Genomic DNA, 13,889 nt, shown 5'->3' with positions numbered 1-13,889 from the left:
CTAGAATATTCTCTGAAAAAATCAGGACTTTATATAGCTCCTGAAAAGGTACAGCAATCTTTACCTTTTTCTTATTTAGGACAAATTATTGAGGGACAACAAATTCGCCCACAGAAAATAGAAATCAGGACAGATCATTTGCAAACTTTAAACGATTTCCAGAAACTGTTAGGATACATTAATTGGCTTAGATCTTCCTTGAAATTAACTACTGGAGAACTGAAGCCACTTTTTGATATTCTTAGAGGCTCAGCTGAACCAGCTTCTCCTCGGCTACTTACACCTGCAGGACAACAAGCTTTAAAGCTTGTAGAAAAGGCCTTGCAGCAAGCACAACTAAAACGCATAAATCCTGAGGAATCAATTGCCCTACTAATATGTCCCTCAAGTTACACTCCAACAGGACTATTGTGGCAAACTTCAGGTCCTATTGAATGGATTCATTTAGCTGTTACTCCTAAGAAAGTTTTATCTCCATATTTTGATCTTGTTGCCTCCTTGATTATCAATCAAGGGGCATAGGCGACTCTTGCAGCTTATAGGTTTTGAGCCACAGACTGTTGTTGTTCCTTTTTCAAAGGATCAACAACAATGGCTCTGGAAAACTTCCACAAAATGGCAAATCGCTTTTGCAAATTTTACAGGCCAAATTGATTCTCACTACCCAGCTGATAAAATAGTTCAATTTTCATTAATTACTACCTTTATATTTCCTAAGACAATTGTTAATGAGCCCATTCCTGAAGCACCTACAATCTTTACTGAAGGATCCAGCTCAGGAATAGCAGGCTTAATAATCAATGGACAGCTTTATACTGAAACAGTCACCTTAAAATCAGCCCAAAGAGTAGAATTACATGCCATTATCATGGCTTTTCAGCATTTGCCATACTCCTCCTTTAATTTATATACAGACAGCAGATATTTACTTATGGTTGTTTCCACTATAGAGACTGCTATCTTAGGGACAACTGCTGATGAGGAACTATTTCAGCAGTTCCTCCTTCTTCAAAGACTTGTACGTCAACATACAGCTCCGTGTTTTATAGGACATATTCGAGCTCACTCCATGCTCCCTGGAACTTTAGCGCAAGGGAATGCCCCTGTTGATCAAGCTACCCAAAAGAAAATTATTGGAGCAACCATGACAGATCAAGCAATTCAGTCTCATACTATCCATCACCAGAACGCTGCAGCCCTGCGTAAACAGTTTCAACTTTCTCGGGAAGCAGCATGGCAGATTGTTAAATCTTGTCCAAGTTGCCCTATACTACAATCTGTCCCTTCCTTTGGAATTAACCCTCGAGGACTCCTACCGGGACAACTTTGGCAAATGGATGTTACTCATATACCTTCATTTGGCAAACAATCCTTTGTCCACTTTACAGTAGATACTTATTCTGGATTTATAGTAGCCTCTGCCAGAACGGGAGAGGCTGCTAAACATGTTATAGCTCATTGCTTGTATGAATTTTCTATTATTGGACTTCCTAAACTGATTAAAAATGACAACGCTCCTGCATATGTAGGAAAAGCATTTACTACATTTTGTCAGACTTTTGGACTTGACCTAAGGACGGGAATTCCTTACAATCCCCAGGGTCAAGGCATTGTAGAGCGTGCACATCAAACACTTAAAAACCAATTGGAAAAAATTAAAAAAGGGGAATTATACCCACAAACTCCTGCAAATCTTCTTTGTCATGCTCTTTTCACTTTAAATTTTTTGAATACTGATGTACAGGGTCATTCAGCAGCAGAGAGACTCTGGAACCCTGCAAGGAAAGCCTTCCCTGAAGTGCGATGGAGGGACCCACTCATAGGAATCTGGCAAGGGCCAGACCCTGTTCTCTTATGGGGCCGAGGATATGTGTGTGTTTTTCCTAGGTCTGGTGAAGCTCCTCGGTGGATCCCTGAATGACTGGTGAGACACCATGATTCTAGATGAGAGACTCACTTTACAAGAGCAATTGCATAAGACTTACTATGCTCTCTTCCCTTTCTCAATTATTATCTAATTTTTTTAATGTTTTAGATCATTTTATTTTCCTGATCCATTGCTTGAAAAGAGGGTGAAAGGGGGGCCTGATTTGGGTATTGCTGAATAGAAATCTCATACGGCCGTCTTGAGATTTTTCGAGAGAGATTTCTGTTTAGTATATATTCTTATTACGTTCCTATTAAGATAGCCCTACTTAAGATCAAGCAGGCCATAGTTTAATCTCTAAAACCCTGGGTTTCACTCTTGATTTGTGTGATTGTATGTGAAGTCTTTGTTTAATGTCTAAGTGTTTTTGTTTATAAGGCCTGAATTAAGTCCTTACATGAAAAGTAATGATGGTAATAGTTTTGGAAGTGCCGGCTGTAGTATTGAAAACAAAATGGGAATAATTTCATTTCCCTATATAAATATAATTTTGTTTGGAATAAGTAGAGCATGCTCATTTTGGATCCAAAAGACTTGCTGGTTTGGCCAGGCTGCTCCAGGCCGCAAGTGAAAGGCTTGAAGCAGCATAGATTTACATAATAAAGGTGTAAAGATTTTTTTGCTGTAGAAGAATAATGAAGATCACAATGGGATTTTTCAGTTTTGATATGTACTCTCTAAAGTGCCTGTTAATTAATGTTAAGGGGGTGTTTTGATAAGTGTGGGAATGTTGTTTGGAGGTGCTTTTACTCTATTTTTGTTAAAAGTTAACAAAGTCAAGAATTTCTTGCAATAGAAGTCAAAATATTGTAAAGTGTGATTCAATTGTAAATAATATAAAAAGAAACGGGGGGGGGGGAGTCATGTCCTGGAGCTCCTGCAGGTCTACCCTGTTACACTTTTTACTTCAAACAGTTTATCTTGAATGCTGATGTACAAGAGATGCCCAAATTTTTGTCCTGCAAACTACTACCCTTTTTTTATTTTTATTTGATTCCAGCTAATAACACTGTTTTGTTCTTTTCTGAATAGCTCCAGATATATAGGCAGATAGGGACCCTCAAGCCCCTCAGCGAGATCTTCTGAGCATGGCTTTTAAGGTACCAAAAGGCCAAAAAAGCCCAAAGGAGATCAGGTAAAATACTAGCTCTTGGCATACGCCCTCAGAGGCTCCAACACTCCAACTGGAACTTCATCAGGGCCCTGCTTCAATAGTGGAAAGGATGGTCATTTGAGCCAAAGCCTGCCAGGCTTACATGCTTTTGCTGTGAGGAAGAAGGGACACTGGAAGGTAGGCTTCCCCCTCGCTCCTCTAAGGGAGGGTTCAGTCTCTTCCAGCCCTGCTCCATCCACCTGTGACCTAACCTTGCCCAGAATACTGGGATTTGCCACTGAAGGCTAAAAGGTGCCCAGGGCCTTCGGCCCCATCTATGACACTGTGGATGAGCCTGGGGTATTTCTTCCAAGTAGCCAGTAGACTGGTCTCATTTACACAAGGGCCATACTAGGTCTTGCCTGAATATTCAGGTTTTTTATTCTTCCCTCGAATATCTCTGTTGTGGGTATTGATAGTCCTGTTTTCTGCTGCTTTGATTAATATATAGTCTTTCCTTTATTCCTCCTGCCTCAATGCCCCACTCATAGTTTAGGCTAGGACCTACTCCTAATTCAAAGCTCCTTTTTTCCTTTTTTGCCAACTTACAAATTTACCTCTGCCACCCAGCTTAGTGTATCCCAAGGTTCTCCTCACCACCCCATGGCTGTAAAGCTCCAATATAGGACCCCTGGGTTCATCTTTCCAGTTTGAGGAAAACGGAAGCTCCATCTTCATGTGTGCTGCAGATGGCTTTTCCAGTCTACCTGAGTCATTGCCAGCTGGGAGCAGTGGTCATTGGGACTTTGACACTAACTGCAGAGTGTGGAAGTGTGACAGCAATTCCAGTGCCATGAGGACCTCTCCTGAAAGTGGACTTTTCCTGGACTCCTGCTCCTGTGACAGTTTTTGATGGACTGAACTGGGGTTGGGTTGCATTTTGCAGAGATTTGGAATGGTGTTGGTGCCAACTTGGACTTGGTGAACACTTTAAGAATATGACTCTTTTATAGATTCTTGTTGTATTATTAGCTTAAAGAGTTTGCTTAAAGGCTTTAATCACTGTGATGTATTAGTATACTTGTTTTGGGTATCTGTTAGCATTGGCTATACTAATTTCGCATTTGTTCTGTATTTTTTCCATCTGCCTCCAAATTAGAAAATCAGATGAGTGCAAATCTCAGCACACAAATTAAAAAGAAAAGGGGGATATGTTGTGGACCGGTAATGGCAAAAAGCCATTATAGATTCGAGGCTTGGCAGGGGGCTAAGTTCTCCCCCTTCCATCTCCATATTTGGCTTTGATGCTGAGTGTTTGCACCCACTCCACTTCCTTCCTTGGGTTGCAGGAAGCAATATACATGCCCTTCCTCTGACTCTTTGTTTCCAGATGTTTGTAAAATTCACTAATGTATACTGTTTTTGCCTTGGGAGAGTTCCTGTCTTAGCCTTTGATGTGCAACTTTATATCAGGGTCCTTGATTTGCATAGGTCCATATAATAAAGCGAACTGGGGCTGTGAGGCACTCAGATACTGCCAGGCAGTTTGAAGAGTCCTCCAGGTCCCATCGGTTTTGTTCTGACAAAGTGTGTTTCCTTAATTCCACACCGTTATTTGGAAGCTGCGCTGGTCCGCGGCAAATCTGTATAATCCTATTAAGGATTTAACAATAATTAGGGTATACATATACTTTTCAGAATATTCAAAATAATTGAAAATACTATATTTTTATATTTAATTATTATGTATTTCAAAATACCATTCTTCTATGCGCTGAGATATTAAAAATGTAGCTAAAGATAGTAATTCAAGCAGATAAATGACTAAGAGTTACCATTATTATAATAAATGGAATGTCATATTTTATACAAGACTCAGTTTAACTGATGTTAAATTTGACTTGAAAAGATCCTTCAAAAAATATATATATACTTTTATATATATATATTTGTAGTTATTTATAAAGAATGCTTATTGAGCCTGACCAGATGGTGGTGCAGTGCATAAAGCATTGGACTGGGACACAGAAGACCCAGGTTTGAAACCCAAAGGTCACCAGCTTGAACTTGTGTATGTATATATGTATGTTTTGTTTTATGAGGGATAGTTCCTACTTATGAGAAAGTGAAAAGTCATTTTTTTTGTTAAAAAGATTAGCCTGAATTGAAAGCTTATCTCCTTCACATGAACTCTGGAAAGTTTGGAAATATAATGAGTCTTGCTAAAACTCACTTTCCTCATGTGCAAGTGAAGATTACAATAACTAAAATATAATGTTGTTGTGAGAATTAACTAAGATACTTTTTAAGAAGGAATACTAGTTTTGAGAACACCGCTAATATTTGGTAAATATTAACTTTTATTATTGTAACTCTTTCTAATTTATTTTTTTATACCTAGAGTTTTCTTATATTGCATTATATGTGGATTTGAAAATTATTTTTAAGTATATATGATTAACAATCAGATAAGTTAAATTGATAGATTGAAAATGAATAAAATTACTAACAGAACTAAACATATTTGAACAGAACACATATAATCACCTTGATAAATACCATTTATTGATATAATATTAAACCTTAACTTTAGAATACCTTAACTTTAGAATACATAATGTACTGATAGACAAATATCAATAACATGAAGTCAGTGGTTTAGACTGTAGAGCATTCATTAAGTTTATACCGATTTGCCATACTCTGTGTTGAAGCAAAATTCATAAGCATCTAGATCCAATATAATTCTATGTTGACTTCCATTACATGATCACAGATCAAATGCATTCCCACAGGAAAATATATATTGACTCTAAGAAATAAAAAAATTCATATTTACACAACTGCAAAACTACTGAAATCACATGTTCATTCTAGATAAACTTTTAGGTATTCTCTTTGCAGCAATTTTGTGAGTATTGACAGAGAAGAGAAATTGCATCTATTGAATTTGTTTTCTTATAACTTATCACTGAGCATCCATTGCCTAAAGGTTCTTTTGTTTTTTCAGCAAGGTTTTAAGAGCAAAACTTATTACATTTAAAGAGAGAGAGAGAGAGAGCAATAGTGAGAGCGGAAGAATAGAAAAGAAGGAAAAAACAAAAGAAACACCAGCAAAAAAAGAAGATAAACCAGGAAGGCAACACAGTTAATGATTTTAGGAAGACTTCTTTTAGTTTTGTTTATTGGCACTGAGTTGTTGTATAAATATTTAATGTTATATTTGCTGAATTAACACTAGAGAAAGATAAGTATTTTTTTAATGAAGGTTTTTATATAAATATTTGTTTATTGTATCTAGGATAATTTCAAAATTTTCAGCAGGACATTATGTACCATTAATATGAGGCATAATCTCAGTAACATCTTGTTAAATAAAATTTTATTACAACATTTTAAAAATATCTTACCAAATAAGATAATATCTTACAAATCAGATGAAAATGAGAGAAATACCATTAGAAAATCAGATTTTTACAAAAATGACAAAATAAAACAAACAAAAAAGAATCTACCCACACAGTTTTACAAAATGAATATTAATTTTGTGTGTGTGTGTGTGTGTGTGTGTGTGTGTGTGACAGAGACACAGGGAGAGACAGAAAGAAGGACCGATAGGAACAGACAGAAAGAAAGGGAGAAAGATGAGAAGTATCAATTCTTCATTGCAGCTCCTTAGTTGTTCATTGATTGCTTTCTCATATGTACCTTGACCAGGGAGTTACAGCAGAGTGAGTGAACTCTTTCTCAAGCCAGCAACCTTGGGCTCAAGCCAGTGACCATGGTATTATGTCTATTATCCCATGCTCAAGCTAAGGACCCCACGCTCAAGTTAACAACCCATACTCAAGCCAACATCCCCATGCTCACGCTGGTGTACCCCCGCTCAAGCAGGCGACCTCGGGTTTTGAACCTGGATCTTCTGCATGCCAGTCTGACTCTATCCACTGTGCCTTCACCTGGTCAGGCATAATAAATATTAATTCTGAGTGTAGTTGTTTATATTATATATATCTCTGAGTGACAGTTGTTCACACACACAATTGTGTATATATATGTGTGTATATATATGTATATAAGTGTGTATATATATGATATATATGTATATGTATGTATATGTATATGTAGTAACTTTTTATTCAAGTTATGGTAATGAAGACCAAAATTATAAATTTGGCTTCAATAATAGTAGCTTTTTAGTTGTAACAAATAGGAGATTGTGTGAGGGTTAGGAAATAATAGATTTGCTTGCTATTTTCTCTTATAGGCTTCCTGGACTTGACTTTGCAGAAATGTCAGGGAAAGCTTACATAAGAAAGGATCTGGAGATTAGAAAAGTTTAAATCATAATAGTTGTTTATAAAAACCTAGTCATAAGATTTACTGTGAAAAGTTAAGGCCTATAAATAAATTAGAAACATAGTTCACAAATCTTAAATCTTTACTTTGTCTCCTAAGGGAATAGGGAGTCTTTTTTTGTAGGTAATTCTCAGAAACAAATGGTCTCAGAAGCTCTAGATCCCGGCTGTTCCTAGGAGATTTCCTGACCTCAACAACTGTCTTGAAGACTTACCAAGGACACCAGATAGGATCGTGCTAATTGGGCCTGTGTCAAATCAGAAGAACTTGCCAGTACACATTCCAGCCAACTGAACCCCAACCTCTTGCACATCATTACATGACTGACTGCAAGAACTTTGCTCCTGTACCTTATAAAACAGGCAGCACCAGGAGAGTGTTAAAGCAGTTCTTTTGGATAGAGTCCCCTGCCTTCTCAGTTTGCTGAAAATCTGAATAAAAGACACTCATATCACTCAGATTTATCTCTGTGATTGATTGGCAGTGATGGGCTACTTGAGCACTGGCTTGTTATGGTAACAGCTACACATTGAATACAAATACACACTGAATATACATACTTTTCTCTGCCCCCTCTTGAAGTGTCAGCTAAAAAGACAATAAAGAAATAAAGTTTTAAAATTGATATTTTACAATTTCTAATTACTAAGTGAGAGAAGAGAGAAAATTGACCCCCTAAAAATGTTAAGATGTTTTTATGAAGTGGAAAGAATGTTTGAATTTATCAGAACGCCAGTGGGAGAGAATACCAAAGAGAAGCAAGCCAGCGTACACCGCAGGAGTCTGAGGATGCCGCGGACTTGAAGGTGGAAAATACCCAGGAGAGTAAGTAGGAAAAACTAGAAAAATAATTGGGGCTTTCAGTGTCATTTTGGTCATGAAGCAATTTTAGAAATTGTTACTACTGGTATTATAAACAGAAGCTGAACAACTGAAAATCAGTGGTTTTTCATGAACCCATCAGAGAGCAGAGTTTGCAAAGAAAACTGTGACTCTAAAATCAAGAGATAGAGACTTACTCAGAAATACAGCCAACTCATGCTTACCTGGAGCAGATGCATAGGACCCATAGAAGTAGAATCGCTTAAATGGTAATTTCCACTGAAAGTTGAGCATGAGCTAGCATGACAGTGAGAAAATCCTGTGGGCTGCAGTATTAGAGAGGACCCCTCATTTTTGTAAGTTTTACCTCCAGGAACACAATCAGATTGTTATGGAGAAGAGCCAAAGAAAACCTCTATAATTTCCAGACAAGGAGAGGAAAGAATAATCATTGTCAAATTTACCCAGAGCATTTTCCAAAACAAAAGTTGATTTTCCAAGGCAAAAGAGTACCAAAACATTATCTTACCACAGAAAAGGCTATTTCTCTGACTAAAGTTTCATCACCTATAAGTGGAGGACAGTGGCTAAAATACTTTTGAATATTGTTGCCCAGAGATATAGACACACTAAATAATAAAAATTTAATCAAAAAATTAAATATGTCCACTCACACACGCATACAGCTTTCCATCACACATACACTTTCCCATCAAACAAAAGGGCTTCGTTATAGTAATAGTGGATTGCAGCTGAAAACTTTAAAAATGGAGACTCTGTTTGAGCAGGAGCACAAAAGGAAGCCAAAGATAAGAGGAGAAGAAGGAGGGGAAAGAACCTTTGACATAGAGAATTTAAAGCCTCTGACATCTATAGTTATAGCAAACAGACTCATAAACTCAGCTCACCTAACCTGACACTGATGCATCATGCCTGACTTTCAACAAAAAGTGCAAGGCATGACAAAAAAAAAATGAAAAACAAAAATTTTAACAGATGAAGCAAGCATCAGAACCAGATTCAAATATGGTACAGATTTTGGAATTATTAAACAGGAGTATTAAATATGACAAAAAGTAAGCAACATACAAAGAAGACATGGATAACATAAACAGAGAGAGGAGGAAATCACTAAGAAAAAAAAATCAAAAGACAATGTTATATATTTAAAAGCATTGTAAAAAGAATGAATAATTTCTATAATGGGTTCATTGATAGCCTGGAGTCAGTTGAAGAAAGAATCTGTGAACTTAAATTTATGTCAGTTAGAAACTTCACAAATTGAAATATTAAAAAAATGAATTAATAATTGTTAAAAAGAGGAAATGGAACAAAAGAAATATTAAGTATTAATTTTACCAAATATAGGTTTGGATGTCTAGTGCAACACAAAAGCCAGTATTTGTGACACAGGTGAAAATGAAAGAGGTTTATTCAAGGGCCAGAGGTCTGAGAAGATGGGGGACTCCTTGTCCCCCCACCTTTTCAAGAAAAATAAATAGCTTTATTTTTCCTCAACATATAGTTAGAAAATAGGTCTGAAGAAAGGTTTCATGAAAACTTCTTCTCTTGGCCTTATCCAAGAATCAAAACTTTAAGCCTCCATGTGGTGGGAGCGAGAAGAGCTGAGGGTTCATCCTTCTGTCTCTGATGTTAACACTTGATGTGCATCAGCCAAATGTCTGTGACTCATTGCTAACATTAACATTCCTTATTCCTGGAGGGAAACAGGCCATTCAACTGTAACAAGAACTTGGTGAGAAGTGAAATCATAAAACTGATTATATGCTTTTGTTTTGTTATAGAATATATAACATTGATTATTAGATTAGTAATATTAAATCATACTTACAAAAAGCTGGGTTTAATATTTACTAAGGTTAATATGAGTAGCTTTACAGAAATTCTTTTATAAACTCTTTTTATTAGTGCATTCTTATTTTAATTCTATAGTTAGACTAATATCAGTAGTATAGCATATTCATTCCCCATTATATTAATGGTCAAGAATGAAATGTTCCAAAATTATTAAGATGCCAAAGTATAGATTCAGGAATCTCAGAGAAACTAATCAGAATAAATACCAAAAAATATATACATTTAGACCCCTCATACTCAAACTGCAGAAAAAGACAAAGAAAAATCTTGAAAGAAGACAGAGAAAATAAAAACACTTTACCTATGAAACAAATATATAAGAATTTCAGTGGACTACTCATCAGAAGTCATCTAATCAGGAAGAAAATAAAATGAAATATTTAGTGTATTAAAAATAGAACACCTAAAATTGTAATTCTAGCAAAACTATTCTTTAAGCAAAGAAGAAATAAAGACTTTCTCGGAAAAACAAAAACAAAACAGAGAATTCATTAACAACAGATCTAAACTGCAAGATATGTTAAAGTAAGTTTTTCAAGAGAAATAAAATAAGATATACATTAAATAATGGTATCTACATAAAGAATGGAAGATTATTAAATAATAAAAAGGTAAAACAAAGTTTGTATTTTAAAATTAATCTAAAATATAATTTTTTTTCAAAATAATAATAGTAAAAAATTTGCCTGACCAGGTTGTGGCACAGTGGCTATAGTGTCAGCCTGGGACTCTGAGGACCCAAGTTTGAAACCTTAGGTCGCCAGCTTGAACACAGGCTCATCTTACTTGAGCATGGAATCATAGACATGACTCCATGGTCGCTGGCTTGAGCAAGGGGTCACTGGCTTTGCTGGAGCCCTCTGGTCAATTCACACATGAGAATGTAATCAATGAATAATCAAAGTGCCACAACAAGTTGATGCTTCTCATCTCTCTCTCTTCCTGTCTCTCTCTCTCTTGTGCTAAAAAAAATAATAAAAAATAGTACAAAAACCTATTAGATTATTAAAGATATGTATGTGTAATAAAAATGACAGCAAGATAAAAAATAATGGGAGGAAAGAATCATACTGTGCTATAAGTAACCTGCATTACAAATGAAGCAGTATAGTATTATTTGAAGGTGAGTGTATATTTCATTTCCTAGGGCTACAATTAAACCAACTAAAAACAGATGGTTAATTTGTATGCTAAAAAAGGGAATACACTGTGATCATATAAAATGTTCAATTAAAACCATAGAACACAGAGAAAGAAGGAAAAGAAACAAGTAAGTGTAATGAATATAGTAGTGACAGACCTAGTGGATATTCACCTACCTAAATCTATAATGATTTCTTTTTTGTATTTTTCTGAAGTGAAAAGTGGGGAGGCAGAGAGACAGACTCTCGCATGTGCCTGACCGGGATCCACCCAGCATGCCCACCAGGGGTCGATGCTCTGCTCATCTGGGGCATTTCTCCTTTGCAACCAGAGTCATTCTAGTGTCTGAGGCGGAGGCCATGGAACCATCCTCAACGCCAGGGCCAACTTTGCTCCAATGGCGTCTTGGCTGTGGGAGGGGAAGAGAGAGACAGAGATAAAATAAAGGGGAAAAGGTGGAGAAGCAAATGGGTGCTTCTCCTGGGTGCCCTGGCTGGAATCAAACCCACAACTTCCACATGCCAGGCCAACACTCTACTGCTGAGCAAGCTGGCCAGGGTTTCTATAATCATTTTATATGTGAATGGTCAAATACATCCATTAAAAGATGAAGACATTTAAAGTTAATAAAAAATGAGACCTAACTATAATTTGTCTAAAGAAAGCTACTTTAAATATTTAAATTCAGGTTAAAAGTTAAGGGTCAGTGACTCATATCTCAATAAAATTGTCTTAAAAACATCAAAGTATAGAGAAATATATAGTATAATAATGTTAATTGGGAACTTGTATTCATTATATTAATTCACACAAAATACACTTTACAAAAATGAACCTTATCAGGAACACAGGACAGTATTAAAAAATAATGGAAAGATAAATTTCTCACATAGTTACATTTTAGGAACAAAGCAAAAATACCTTAAACACTGTATGAACTACGAAAAGAAATAGACAAACCACTCTTTTGATTGAAGACTTACAAACCCTCTTCAGAGATTGATTAAGAAAGTCTATAAGGATAATGTTGACATGAGAACATCATCAACAAACTTGACCTAATTGACTATTACTGAATATTTTATCCCAAAACAGTAAAAAATATATTTTCCTAAGGCTCACATAGAACATTCATCAAAATAGACCAAATTATGGTCTATAAAACTTCTTAAGATATTTTTAAAAATAGAAACCATGCAGAACATATTCTTAAAACACAATGTAAGTAAACTAGAGATCAATAACATAAAGATAAATGAAAAAACTCCATGTATCTGGAAAGTGAACAACACTTCCAAATAATACAGTGTGAAAAAGAACGCTTCAAGAGAAATTGTGAAAAATATCTTGAAACATAAAAGTGAAAATATAACTTATAAACAAAGATGTAATTAATATAAATTTCAAACTAGGAAAACAAACATGTTTCCTATTTCTGTCCTCAGTCTCAAGAGGCAGAATGCCACCATATATAATTAGTTAAATGCAATATGTAACAAACAAATTACTATCTATTTTCCCAGAAACATAAATATTCATATTAATTTGTATATACATTTTAATAGGATATTTGACTCATTTAAATTTTACTATACAACTTCCCTACAGACTTTATTTGACAAGATTTGGGATTTTTATGGCTTCAGATGTGAATTCTGAGTTTTTGCTGTAGACTAAGTGGAATAAGGGAGGAAGTCAATAACAACTACATATAGTAATTCTTTATTAAAATTAAAATAGGTTTAGCCTGACCAGACAGAGGCGCAATGGATAGAGCATCAAACTAGGATGCAGAGGACCCAGGTTCGAAACCCCAAGGTCTCCAGCTTGAGCAAGGATCACCAGCTTGAGCCCAAAGTCGCTGGGTTGGGCAAGAGGTCATTCAATCTGCTGTAGAACCCCCCAATCCCCGTCCAAGCACATATGAGAAAGCAATCAATGAGAAACTAAGGTGGTGCCACAACAAAAAATTGATGCTTCTCATCTCTCTCCCTTTTGTCTGTCTCTATCTGTCCCTCTCTCTATCTCTCTCTGTCTCTGTCACACACACACACAAAATTAAATTAGCTTTAAAACTGGAATAATAATTACCATAAGCCTGAATTTCTGCTGTAAGAAGTAGCCACATTCCTGACAATTATTAGAGTATGGACTGGAATTCACTGCAGATTAAGTTTGTAAGAAACAGTAGCTGAGATCCATGAATTAAGGATATATGGTTTGGCCATAGAAGATAAGCAAAACTTATGCCATAATTATAATATATTACCAAAGGGCCAATTATGGAAATCTACATTTTCATCTATGTTTAGATCAGATTTTATAAAGTATATTTCAGTGGGATTGTATCAGCATAATATTAAATAACATAGTAAAAGAATAATACAACAAAATATTTATTTGGTTAATCATAACCTTATTTAATAGCATCTTTGTAAAGATATAGGTATTTTAGGTGTTTTCTTGTCCTTAAAATCAGATATAGTGACCATTGATCATAAAAGCTGAACAAATATATGTGTGTATATATGAGAGAGAGAGAGAAACAGAAAAAGAGAATGAAATTTGCTGTGATGCTGTGATTAGAAACTTTTGGCAGCTTATGAAACTTTAAAGATTATTTTTTACTTTGCAAGTAGATTAAGTTAATGTTATGGACTTGAGGAT

This window comes from Saccopteryx bilineata, chromosome 4 (genome assembly GCF_036850765.1).
Source record: "Saccopteryx bilineata isolate mSacBil1 chromosome 4, mSacBil1_pri_phased_curated, whole genome shotgun sequence".
Lineage (NCBI taxonomy): Eukaryota > Metazoa > Chordata > Mammalia > Chiroptera > Emballonuridae > Saccopteryx > Saccopteryx bilineata.
The sequence above is the reverse complement of the archived record's forward strand: the minus strand, read 5'-3'. Positions refer to the sequence as shown.